This window comes from Protopterus annectens, chromosome 15.part0, assembly GCF_019279795.1.
Source record: "Protopterus annectens isolate FY-2018-M chromosome 15.part0, PAN1.0, whole genome shotgun sequence".
In the NCBI taxonomy this organism is placed as follows: Eukaryota; Metazoa; Chordata; order Ceratodontiformes; family Protopteridae; genus Protopterus; species Protopterus annectens.
This window is the reverse complement of record NC_056749.1, coordinates 176953328-176965372: the sequence shown is the minus strand read 5'-3', so window position 1 is coordinate 176965372 and position 12045 is coordinate 176953328. Positions and strand designations below refer to the sequence as shown.

At 40.4% G+C, this 12045-nt stretch overlaps 1 protein-coding gene across 3 annotated transcripts in view; it reads left to right on the top strand.

The window, feature by feature from the left end:
- Positions 1–12045, top strand: part of LOC122790096 (wiskott-Aldrich syndrome protein family member 3-like) — a 995086-nt gene that overhangs the window by 253690 nt on the left and 729351 nt on the right. The gene's annotated exons all lie outside the window — the stretch shown is intronic.

Sequence of the window (12045 nt, the reverse complement as noted above, 5' to 3'; positions counted from 1 at the left end):
TGTTGAAACTAGAGTTGCTAGTAGCTGTAGCATAGTACAGATCCAGGCCTGCTGCTTCTGGAACTGTTTGTAGTGGTTTGTTTGTTCTGAGCATGTTTTCCAGGCCATCATGGATTAGAAAGGGCCTACCTGTACTTTTCTGAGAGAATTGTGTTGACTGGGACCCAAGTGGTAAAGGGAGGCTGGTCTAGGACTTGGAATAAGTGTCCTATTTGGTCCTTTTGAATTTTGTAAGAGTTTTATTTCAAGTTTTAGCTTCTGGTATTTACTCCCTGCATTTGGGCAGGTTTCTGCTCATTTGCACATCACGCAGAACTGCTCACTACCTTGCAATTGTGCTCCAAAGCTGGACAGTTAAAGTAAAAAAATTTTCCCTTAAACCCAAGGCAAAAATATCCATTCACCGGGCTCCTCCATGATTGTTTCTGAAAAGCCACCCCAAGTGACAACAGTCTTCAACCTAGCATTATGGACAGTTGGACTACCCTTATTTTTCCTGCCAAACTTGTTGGCTTGGGTCTCTTGAGGCAGTGCAGCAATTGCCTCATGGATACAAACAACCCTCTACTAATAACACAATCTAGTACAGAGTGCGAGAGATGCTTTTACACCAAGAATCTACAATCCATGCTCTCTCTCACTTAAAACAGTAACATGGAGAAAGTTGTCAACTCACCCACCCCTACCTATTCACATAGTACCAGTACTCACACACACACAGTATGCTTCAAACATGTAAATCCACATACTCAGAGGTTCTCTCGAAAGACTTACCTAAACACCAGAGACCTCCAAGACACAAGTCTGCTACAACTAATACAGTCTCCACAGCACCCATGACACACAGCAACACCATTGTCTCACCCACTAAGCCCGTAAGGCGTAACACTCAAAAAACAAGTTTTCTTGTCACAGGATGCACTGAAGTCCCACTCACCAGGTTTGGCAAGGAGAAAGTCACAGTGAGCTGCCTGTCTGGTACCAGGATTTGTCAAATCACACATGCACTCAGGTCTCTCAGCAACAAGTACCGTTATGACACTGTCATAGTTCATGTTGGTGTTAATGACCTGAGACATACATTGCTAGACTATATGAAGAGAGAGATGGTCAAGCTCTCTGGGTGTGTGTCCCAGGCAAGTATGTCCCTAGCCTTGAGCAGCATACTACCCTCACCTAGAATGAATCCACAGTATAAGCAAAAAATGATTGGCTTAGTTTTTGGTGTCATTCCAAGGGGATCCAGTTCCTGTCTGCCTGGGAAGCCATGGTCGACAAACCTCGCTACTTTACCAGTGATGGTTTGCACCTGGCACCCCTAGGCTTTCAGCTGTTGGCAAAGGCTCTTGCCTCCCCATAGTGCCTTTTTTAGGCAAGGTCTCAAACAACATTACTGGCGTGAACTTTACCAATCAGAACAAAATAAGGGTCATGCTGCTAAATGCTAGGAGTTTAAACCAAAAACTGCACTCCTGGAAGCACTTCTATCACTAGAAGATTTAGACATCTGTGCAATTACAAAAACCTGTTTTAAGGCCTCAGAGAATACACCGGCCCTGCAAGGCTACAATCCCTTCCATACCTTTAGACTGAAAAATGAATGTGTGAAAACCAAATGAGGCAGTATTTCAATCTATATTAGAGATAAATTCACCTCCTGTCTAGTTAGACTGGACAACTCCATGGAGTTACTCCACGTCCAGGTTACAGTAGGCAAGACCCCCATTCAAGTCCTAGCCAATTATAGAGCCCCCTCCATGGGTCACAACACCCATGAAGCCTATTTAAGCAAACTGAAGAAAATCCAAATTTTACTGAACACACTGGTTATGGGGGATTTCAATTATCCCGCCATCAACTGGGAAACCTACTCTAGCACAAAAGCTCCTTGAATTTGTGAATTCAAATGCCCTGGACCAAGATGTCCATACCCTGACAAGAGGAACAACCATTCTAGATCTGGTCCTCACCACCATGTCAAACAAGTGCTCAGCTGCAACTGTTGGACCCTCATTAGTTAAAAATGACCAAAAATCAGTAATCTTCGTACTGACACTAAACACCAGAATTCACAAAGGGTGAAATCAGACTACAAAACTTCACCAAGGCAAACATTACCCTCCTAAGTGAAGGTACAAATGCATTCCAAGCCCCACCCCAAGCTGAAAGTGGTAACTACGCCCCATACAATCACTTACATAAGTGTATAAACTCAGCTGTACCAGACAGAATCAAAGCCAGTTTCCCAAGTAAAATTAAGTTGCCATAGTGGACTTCCAGTATCAACAAAATAAATGCAAAAATGTTGCTGTCCAAGAAAACAAAGACAAGGACCCAACATTGGAAAAGTGCCCTTTTCAGCCTTAACAGGCAAATAAGACAACTTGTCAAATTCTCCAAGAGCTCCGTTGAGAGAAGCCTAACAAGTACTGCCAAGGATAACCATAAGGCAGCTACATATGTAACTGAAAGGATAGGACTCAAGCATGTGCAAAACTGGTGGCCAACAGTATCACACACACAGAGCCCAAATGATGGCGAATCTGATGCAAAACTGGTGGCCAACAGTATCACACACACAGAGCCCAAATGATGGCGAATCTGATGCAAAACTGGTGGCCAACAGTATCACACACACAGAGCCCAAATGATGGCGAATCTGATGCAAAACTGGTGGCCAACAGTATCACACACACAGAGCCCAAATGATGGCGAATCTGATGCAAAACTGGTGGCCAACAGTATCACACACACAGAGCCCAAATGATGGCGAATCTGATGCAAAACTGGTGGCCAACAGTATCACACACACAGAGCCCAAATGATGGCGAATCTGATGCAAAACTGGTGGCCAACAGTATCACACACACAGAGCCCAAATGATGGCGAATCTGATAGCGGATAGGTTTGGTGAAGATTTCACTCTCTTATCCTCGCCTATCTTACAACAAACCCTGCCCCAAACTCCCCCCACCTTACATATCTGAAGAGCAGATCCTCTAAGCCCTGTCCAAGGCAAAGAACATGGCCTGTACAAGATCAGATGACATCCCACTCTGTCTTCTAAACAGGCTAAAACATGAGCTAGAATCACCTCTAAGTACCCATTTCTATCATAACCTAACCACAGGCATTGTTCCTGCGGAATGGTGAACAGTTACAGTTATTACCCTCCACAAAGGTGGCCTAGCAACAGACCAGGGGAATTACAGACCCATAAGCTTGACCAGCCTCATTTGTAAGGCCATGTAACGTATCATTATGGACCTCATAAATAAAGACATAGGTGACGTCCAAATCATGGATCCTACCCAATTTGGCTTCATGATGGGCAGATCATGCCTGTTAAAACTGGTGGATTTCTTTGAATGTGACCAAGGCCATTGATGAGGGCAAATATATGAGCAGCATACCTCGACTTGGCAAAGGCTTTTGACATAACCCCACATTCAGGCATAACCGATAAACTTAGAAAAATGAATGAAAATTCCTTTGTTTTAAGATGGGTTACCAACTGGCTCACAAACTGGACACACTATCAAAATGGGTGACTCCACATCAACCAGCAGACCTGTTACCAGCGAAGGGCCACAGAGGTCAGTGCTGGGCCCCATACTGTTTGGTATATACTTCTCAGAAGTTTAGGTCAAAACTAAAAGGTTGTGGCTGACCAATTTGCAGATAACTGCAAACTAGGTGCAATCACTGAATGCCCAAATTATGTCAATATACTCCACGAGGGTCTCACACAGACCAGTGCCTGGTGTATTAGTCACCGTCTCAAAATGAATGCAGAGAAATGCATCAGCATTCCCTTTGGCACAAACAATATCCCTTCACATTATCAAATCAACAACAATACCCTAACTACCCATGAAGTGATAAGGGACCTGAGATCACAGGTTGACCATGACCTTAACTTCGACCACCACATGTCTACCACTGTAAAGAAAGCTTTTCAAGTAGCTCACTTGATTAATAAAGGCATCACCTTGAGTGCAAAAGAGGGTATAACCCCCTATACTCGGCAATTATTCAGCCCATAATTAAGTATAATGCCTTATTAGGTATGCACCGTTCTAATCACCTGCAACAATTAGAGAGACCTCAGATGTTTCTAACAAAGAAGATCAAGGGCCTCCAGCATGTGCCTTACATGGACCAACTAAAGTCCCTGTCACTATACTCTGTATCATATAGACTTCTTAGAGGAGACTTATGCCTGGCCTACAGAGCAACCCAAGACCTAAACCTAATGAACCTACTGCATTATCCATAAATCATATGGGTCTAGGGTTACCTGTTCCAGGGACTTAAATATGGCCTGCAACTAAAATAGGACTTGCTGGAGGAACAGATTTATCTACCAGCGACTGCCACATCTTTGGAACATGCTATCAATTCATGTGAAAAGGAGCACCTCTAAGACACTATTTAAGAGAAACCTGGAAGAGTGGATGGTCACCATAAATTCTTACTGGGGATAGCACCCACAATCCTCCTGAACATGGGCAGTCATCACTAAATGTAATCTTGGGTTCTGACTAGTACCTCTATGGTGCTAGACTTGGTTGAAACAGCTAGGCTTAAAATGACCTCCGAGTAATCTCCTATGATCCTATGATCTTACAGACTCCTTCATTCTAAACTATGCTTAGCTTTTCATTCTATGAGGATTCTGCCAATTCAGCCTCCTTCACCTTTGTAAAACTTGTGGCTTTTCAAATACCCCCACACCAGAGACTCCATTAACAAATAAATAGGAGTCAAAAGCAGGAAAATTTCCTAAGACAATGCATTCCCCATCTTTGGATCTTGTTCACTCTACATGTCAAGCAAAGCAGTACACTAGCTTCATTCAAGATCAGTCTTAGCTATGCAACAGCCTTTCATAAACTCACCTCTCCTTTAAAAGGCAGCGATTACCACTGAAGTACAGAAAATCCAAAGGTGGTATATATTGACTTATATGGCCAAGCTCCTGTATGATATTCATGACTAATTTCCCTATTATACAATAAAGGGTCATTCTTATTCAAAAGAGTGCATGCTGATAGGGTATCTCAGTCAGTGTTTGGGCCTGTATACGCCTAGCCAAGGGTACCCTGGCTTTCGCCACTCAAAAAAAATTATTTTCCTGTGCCACTGTCGATCAGAGCCACAGAAGTGATCCCCGGGGTGAATTTCCTATCGCCCATCCAATCATCAAGATTTTTCTTGAAGAGTGCTAATGAAGAGCTTTGTTTGATATAAATAGGTAGTTTGTTCCAGAGTATGGGAAGTCTCTGGGACAGGACTTTATCCCTCCAGCATGTTCTGTTTATTGTGGTGACAAGGTTTAGGTCCCTAGAGCGTGTAGCTCGTAGGGATTGGGATTTCAAGTGGAGCATGTCTAAAAGCTCTGGGTTTGACATAGCTTTGTGTGTTAGGCAGAGATTGCCTCTGAGTAGGCGATATGCGATGGAGTAAAGCTGCGGTTTTTTGAGACGGTCTGCGTAGGGCATCTGTTTGAGGCCGGTAATCCTCTTTGTGAGGTATTTCTGTGGCCTTTCCAGTAGTTGTAGATGTCTTGTGAGGTACATACCAAAAGGGGCATTGTACTCTATAATGGGTCTAATGAGTGACAAGTAGAGGGGAACAGTGACCTCTTTTTTCCTGGATGAGAAACCTTTTGTGATGAGGTGTGCCATGTAGAAGGATTTCCTGACTACTGTGGCGATGTGATTATCAAAGGAGAGACTACTGCCCACCTGTGTCCCAAGGTCTCATCACACTTTCGGTGTTAAGTAGACTACCGCCTATGTTGTAGTTCATGGGTACAGAGTTTTTACCAAAAGGGATGACAGTGCACTTTTTGGCATTGAGCTTGAGGCCATGGCTTTGACACCAGGCATCTGTCTCAGTAAGGCCCTTTTGTAGGATGTCTACATATTTTGGAGTTTTGATTATGGCTCCTAGTTTGCAGTCATCTGCAAACTTCGTTAGCCAAATACCTTCTGTTTTGGCCTGTAGTTCAGAGAAGTAGATACCAAACAGGAGAGGACCCAGGACTGAACCCTGTGGTATTCCACTTGTCACTGGTCTGAAGTTGGATTTGGAGTCTGCTACTTTCACAGTGTGGGTTTTGTCAGTGAGCCAGTTGGCAACCCATCATAAAAAATGTTTCTTCTACAGCAGTAAAGATGCCAAAGCAGCAAATCAATCTCTTACACTTTTGCTATTGTGCTATGGAAATGAAGCTGTTCGACCTAAGTACAAGACATAACAGTACTGCTGCTTTATTTTACATAAATCTGCCTAGATCTACCTTCTTCCCTAAGAAAGCATAAAAACAAGCAATGTGCTTATTAGTTTTTTTGCAGTGTAGCTTCCCCCAAAGTATTTTAACGACTTCTTTACTCAATGATATGCCAAAAAGCCACAACTATTATGGAGAACAGACCAAATAAATCAGGCAAACAGCTTCACATTCTGTCAAAATCTAGACAGAGTCATAGTCTACTGGACTGTTTATACTTGAAAGATACCTCAGCGGATTTGGAGAGGAATTAAACAAACAGCAGATTGATCAAAGCACTGTGCAGTCACAACAAGGTCCACGCCAATGACATATGAGGAAAAAAATACTGTTTCATTACCAAAATAAAAATGATAAAATAGATTAAGCTCTTTCACCCATTGTGTAGCTGGGCTTCATCAGAATCCAAAATTACCTATCTTTCCTATTTAATATTTAAAGAACCCAGGTAAAATTCCTTACTTATACAAAAAGTTTCTTAAAACACTACCAGAATAAATACAGTGGCATTCCAACGTCTAAACAATAGACTTAAAATAATTTTAAACATGTTTATGTTGTTGACAATGTTCATCTAAAAAAATTATTTATATTAACTTTAACGATATTTTGCCATAGCGCACGTGCAGTACCTATCCCTGCATGCCCCAGACTATCAGAACATGGCAGAAAAATACTGAAGTCCTTTCATACAATGACATTTAGAAAAGGAAGACTTTTTCTCAAATAACAGTACTGTATAATAGCAGTAATCCTCTTGTGTGTGGGTAATGCAGGATTTACCCATGGTTGCCTTTGTTTAATCATTTGGGCTTTTCCCTCTTGATCAAACCATGCCAACCGTGGGTAAACCCTGCATTATGCACACCCAGTTATGGATTATTGCTAAACTATCTACCTATGAATCTGTGAATCTATATATATAATGCACCAGGAAATGATAAACATTTAGTTGCCTGATGAGGCCCTTTCCTTGTTTTATACAAATGTTAATTTTTAACTGACTCATCCTGTATGTTGATGACTCCAAACTCTCCTAGCTAGCTGTATGGTTGATTCAATTACCATGAATTTACAACCTTCAACATTAACCGATAACAACCTACATGTTCAGTCTTATATTTATAGACTCAGCCAAAACCAAATTATATCCTTAACAGCCAAGACATATAGATCATCAGCTTGGGAGATCATTCTTGAATGGTTCATTACTGCATCCCTTATCCTTGATCCCTCTGATGTAGCTCCTAAAGCCACTATGGACTAGAGGCTAGTTCTTTAATGCCATTGATGAACAGATGCATTCATTTTGTGGAATCATACAAAAGTTTATAAAGTTCAGAGATAGTGCTTTTCATGAAATACGACAAAGTTTAATGTAACTATATTTGTCTGTGTTTAAATCTGTGGATTGAACACCTTTGTTGATTTGGAGGAGACTGTGATGTATTTTAAATATGTCATAATACCTTAAATACAGTGGACTGTGCGGTCAGATATACAAGCCTTTCTTGGATTTCACCTAAAATTAAAATAGTTGCAGCATCTAAAGGTCATTCGTGTCTGCCATTTGAATGTCAAAACTGGTATGTTTTCATCCAAATTCATGGAAGCATGTAACCAAATCAACATTACTATTCTAACAAGTAAAAAGCATGCTGTATAAATCAACAACAATACATTAATAAACAAAAAGTGTAACAGAAAATCATTGCCCAAGTTTGACATCTTGGTCGTTCTTTACCCCCTCACATTTTCCTCAACCTAAAGACAAAAAGGTTGCTCATCAGTTTGTCAAGCACACTTAGGAGTCCACAAAAAGTGTTGTATCTGTGACCTGCAGACTAATATTAGTGTATCTCTTTCTCTGTTATGAGGATGCAGCTTTTATCTTTCAGACAGTCCCTGCAAACTCAGGGCATATATTTTTCAGTAATCTAAAACCTAGGTCTGGTGCTTTTGATGGTCTTCCTCCAAGGCTTCTAAAATCTCAGCTTTGAGTATTTCTTAGGCTCTTCTGTATATATTAACTATTCCATCAAATAAATGTATACCTACAGTGTCTGGAAAAAGGCAGTCATTATACCATGCTACAAAGAATGTTACTGAATCATGTTGAACAATTATCCCATTGTGTTACTCTTTCCACTTTTAAAATGTTAAAGCAGTTTGTAGACTTGCAGTTTCTCCAGCATCTGGTGATGTCTTATCTGTAACTCTCTCTAATATATTATAACTTACCCTGACAAAAATGTAGCCCTCCTAGACATGTGGAATTAATTCATGATCAACTATACTGTGGATAAATTATGTTTATTTACTTTTGTGAGGCTACTAGAGTATTTTAAAGTACATTTTACTGTTTTTTGTCAAAAAGTAACTTTTGTGGACAGAGTGTTTACTGGCAATTGCTGCCCATCTTCCCCAGGAAAGATGCACTATTTTAGGCTTAGACATGAAATACGCTACTGGCGCCATGGTTGGTTCTTCTTTCAGTCACAAAAAGAAAAACTTTAAGCAAACATTTACCAACATAGAAGGCTAGCAATTTGCTTCAGCTACAGGTGGGTGACTGCTGTGGCCAGTTGTTGTACCTCAGAACATTCATCTTTTATCCTTGATCCCTCTGATGTAGCTCCTAAAACCACAATGGACAAGAGGCTAGCCACATCCTCTGTGGCTGTTGAAGTCCCTCAGTGATCTGGGGAGAGCAATTCTTGTTGGACCTGGGACAGTGAACAGGGAAGGTCACCCTGTTGTGTCAGAATGCTGTTCCCATCCCTCGGGAAGCTGCTTCTGCCATTAGTAACATGGGTGTACCAATTATCTCCATTAAGAAAAAAAGAAAAAAAAACAGAAAACCAAGCATGTAGCTCCTTCCTCCTCAGTTTTCTTCTGATAGGAGTTGTTTACTAGGTCTGGATTAAGGCTTAATTCAGACTACTGATCCTTATTTTAAAGTTGTTTCTGGTAAAAGAAAGAGGGATTTCTTTTTTCCTGAAAAGATTCAAGATTCTCAATCTGAAGGTGATGATGCAGGGATAGTTAAGCAATAACCGACAACGTGGTGCGGTATATTGAAGATTTAGCCATGGTTGGTGTGGTTTAATCATGAGGGCGAAGCCAGAGTGATTAAATAAAGCCAGCCATGGGTAAAGTTCAATATACCACAACCACGAAGTTGGTTATTGCTATTATACAATGACATTATTTAAGAAAAAAGAATACTTACTTTTCTTAAATAATGTCTTTGTATAACGGCGCATTACTGTTCTTCCATGGCTGGTGATGTACTGCGCATGCATATGGGACTTGCGTTCCCATGCATATCCAGTACATCAGTGCTTTGAAAAGGAAGCAACAGAGAAAAGAAAGTCTCCGTTGCTCAGTTTTTGTTTTTTTTTTTTTTTTTTAATTATTAAAAAAAGGTTTGGGTTACTTTAGGGGTAGGAGAGAGAGACAGAATGGAGGAAATGCAAAGAAAATCAGGTACGTGTCTTTAGTTTTAAATAACGTACCTTATTTTCTTTGTATTTCCTACATGCTGCCTCTCAAGTATGTCCATTTTTTTAAAAGTTTTGTTGGAAAAAAATAAAAGTTTTGGAATACACGAACGGAAAGAAGTTCGGGTGACCAGACCTTTTTCCGTTTGTATACTGTTGGATTTACAACAGGCATGCTGGTTGAGCTGGCCAATCAGCGTGCACATTTTTGAATACTAATGGAGAGTCATTGTATAATTATAGTTATTCCACAGATTTCTGATTCAGATTCAAATGAGAGCTCAGTTTCTGATTCTCCCTGCAGGGGTTTCTCTTTCTGTGAAACTATTGCTAGAATGTGCCAATGTTTTCAGTGGGAGCACACTGAAATTTCTCAGTCCTTCAGAAAATACTATGAAATGTTACAGAAGCATTTGCCAGAACCTACATCTGTTCCTCCTGTTCTGTCTGCTTTAAAGGATGTGTGCGTATTCCTGTCTGCTATTTTCCTGATAGTCAGTCAGCTGCGCTTAAAAAGACAGATAGGATGTATAAAGTTCCCCAGTCTTAAATTTTTATACACTATTCCAAAACCTGACTCAGTAGCTATACCTTCAGTTGATCCCACTGCTGCTAAGCACTTGGTTAATTCCAATCCTTCTGTTTCTGACAAAGATTAAGAACATTATTGAACAGTATGGGAAAAGGTGTATACTACTGCAACTTTGATTTTCAGAAGTTTGAATTGTCAGGCTCATGTTAAAATTTGTTGTGACAAACTGTAAAAGTATGAGGAATGTTTTATCTGCAGTTTCTTCTTCTGATGAAAATCTGCTTCAAATACCTTAGTTTCTTCTATTGCACAGGTCACAGTGTGTGTGTGTGTGTGAGACTCTATTATTATTTCTTCCAGGGCAATAGCCATTGGTAGTTTTATGTGGAGGTTTGCAAGGTTGCATTCTCAGAACATCCCAGATGATGTTAAAAATGAGATCTTAAATTCTCCCTTGGATAGAGATTTAGAGTCTGGCCCCTCTGATGCAGAGGTGATCAAATAGTGTGATGAAAGGGGAAAGTTGATCCAGGGAACCTTTAAGGCTTTTCAGCCCTCCTTTTCCAAAATTTCCAAGGGATTTTCTAGCCCCTCATCTAATTTTGAAAAAAAAAAACAGAATAAACAGTCTCAACAAATTACAGGTAAACAGACGTTTAAGAAGAAATTGCAAGGGGTTCCAAAAAGAAGTCTTAATCCTCCCAAAACCAAGGCCAGTCCAAAAAGTCTGAGGTACTATTAAAGAGATCTTGTGAACTCTCCCACACTGGACCCTTTTTTTCTTCCAGAAAAGTCTGAATCTCCATTTTTCACTTTGGCAACATAATGTTTTGACAAATGGGTTCTGAAAATTATTCAAGGTTACAGATGACAGTGAGCGGAAATTCTTCCTTTCCAGGGGGTCATTTCTCATCCTTCATATCAGACCCCTTGTTTTCCACCAGTTTTTCATCACATTGTCAAAATGAGTGGTAGAACCTGCTCCTCCTTCCAAGGTGAGGAAGGGCTTTTATACAAGGATGTTCCTAATACCAAAGAAAGAAAATTCTTGGGAGACCTGTTCTGGATCTTTCTTTCCTAAACCTGTTTGTGATAATACCCAAATCCAAAATGATATCACTTTACAACCTGTTCTTCCTCTTTCAAGTTTCCTGGCAACACTAGTTTTAAAAGATGTTTATCATCACATCCCTATTCATCCAGCCTTTATTCTTAAAATTTTGTGTACCTGGATCACATTATCAGTTATCTGCATTATCCTTTGGAATATCCACGGCACTAAGAGTTTTCACAAAGTCTCTAGTTATAGTTATAGCTCATTGTGTTCAAGGGATGTCAACTAGACACCTCAGTTCAAAGAGCTACATTGATCACTGTGAGGGAATACTTCAGAATTTTGGGTCTCATGGCAGCTATGATTTTCATGATATACTTGACAAGATTCTAAAGGATAAAGATACAGTGATATCTGAAGTCTCTTTGTTCCAGCATCAGCACTCTTTTTTTTCCAAATCTAAGTGCCAGGCTTTGTCAGAAGTGAAAGCTTTTGGTGGAGACAACAGATATCCTTAAATCTAGGTCTCCCTGCATCTTCGCTGCTCCAAAGCAGTCAGTTACCACAGACACTTCAGATTTTTCTTGGTGAGCTGTTTCAGGAAGGATAAAAGTACAGGGGGTGTGGGACACCAAGGAGAGACAGAAGCATATAAATA